This window comes from Prunus dulcis, chromosome 5 (assembly GCF_902201215.1).
Source record: "Prunus dulcis chromosome 5, ALMONDv2, whole genome shotgun sequence".
NCBI classification, from domain to species: domain Eukaryota; kingdom Viridiplantae; phylum Streptophyta; class Magnoliopsida; order Rosales; family Rosaceae; genus Prunus; species Prunus dulcis.
In genome coordinates this window covers 6,479,416-6,481,193 of record NC_047654.1, presented here as the reverse complement: position 1 = coordinate 6,481,193, position 1,778 = coordinate 6,479,416, and positions in this window count along the sequence as shown.

Genomic DNA, 1,778 nt, shown 5'->3' with positions numbered 1-1,778 from the left:
TATTCTCCAAGACATATAGATGTGCTTGATTCAACAGGTCCTGATCAACTACGCTCACTGTGCAACCTGATAATGGCTTTGAAACTCCCATCTTTTGGCTTGAAGGCACTCCAACTGCACTAACATCAGATAAATGCTGAGTACAAAACTCTACCGCTTCTTCAGCTATATACCGCTCAGCAATGCAACCTTCGGGACGAGTACGATTCTAAACATACCCCTTCAGCACTTTCATATATCTTTCAAACGGATACATCCACCTAAAATATACTGGCCCACATAGACGAACTTCTCTGACAAGATGTACTACTAGATGAACCATGATATCAAAGAATGAAGGGGAAAAGTACTTCTCAAGCAAACACAGAGTAACTACTACATCTTCTTCCAACTTATCTAGCTTGAAAACATCAACAGTCTTTGCACATATAGCATTGAAGAAGAAGCACAAACGAGTTATTGCATACCTTGCAGGCTTCTCAAAAACAGAACGAATTGCCACAGGGAGCAATTGTTGCATTAAGGTATGACAATCATGTGATTTAAGGCCAAGAAGTCTTGAATCTTGTAAAGATACAAGATTTTTAATATTTGAAGAATAACCTTCAGGGACCTTCATACCATAGAAAGAATTGCAAACCTCTCTCTTCTCTGCTTTTGACAAATTCCAAGGCCCAGGTGGCAAACGAGTACGTCTTTCTCCATACTCGGGTTGCAAATCAGTTTTGACCCCCATGTTCAATAAATCTAATCGAGCAGCAATCCCATCTTTATTTTTTTCCAGGGATCTCCAGCAATGTACCAATGATACTATCGCAAACATTCTTCTCAATGTGCATAACATCTAGGGCATGCCTCACAGAAAGGTATTTCCAATACTCGAGATCAAAGAATATTGATTTCTTCTTCCAACAAACTCTGCCACCATTTTCAACCATATGCAGCACTTCTTCTCCGGTTAATGGCTCGGGAGGTATGCCATATTCAGGTTTCCCATTAAAAGCTGCACGCTGCCTCCTATATGGATGATTGATTGGTAACCATTTTCTATGCCCAATGTAACAAATTTTGTGGCCATTTTTCAACCTGTGACTAGGTGTATCATCGCCGCATATTGGACAAGCTTTTTATATCCTTTAACAACACAACCAGATAAGTTTCCATAGGCGGGGAAATCATTAATTGTCCACATTAATGCAGCTCGGAGTGTAAAGTATTCTCCATTATGTGCATCATACACTCCTCTAATCCCAACCCACAAAGATTTTAAATCATCAATCAAAGGCTCCAAGTAGACGTCTATATCATTTCCGGGTTGTTTAGGACCGAAATCAATAAGGTTAACATCATGAACTTTCGTTTCATGCACAGCCATGGAGGGAGATTATATGTAACTAAGATAACCGGCCAACAACTATATCTGCTACTTAGAGAACTGTGGGGATTGAATCCATCCGATGAAAGAGCCAATCTCAAGTTTCTCGGCTCATTACCAAACTCAGGCCATTTATCATCAAGAAGTTTCCAAGACGGGGAATCTGCCGGATGAGACATCTGACCGCCAATTGATTTTCTAGCAGCATGCCAAGTCAAACTCTTAGCTGTCTCATGTGATTGAAACATCCTTTTAAACCTTGGAATTGGAGGAAAATACCACACCACCTTCGCTGGCACACCCTCTTTCAAGATTGAATTTTTGCCTTCCTTCCACCTTGAGATACCACAAGTAGGACAATTAGTTGAATCCTCATACTCCTTCCTATACAAGATGCAATCAT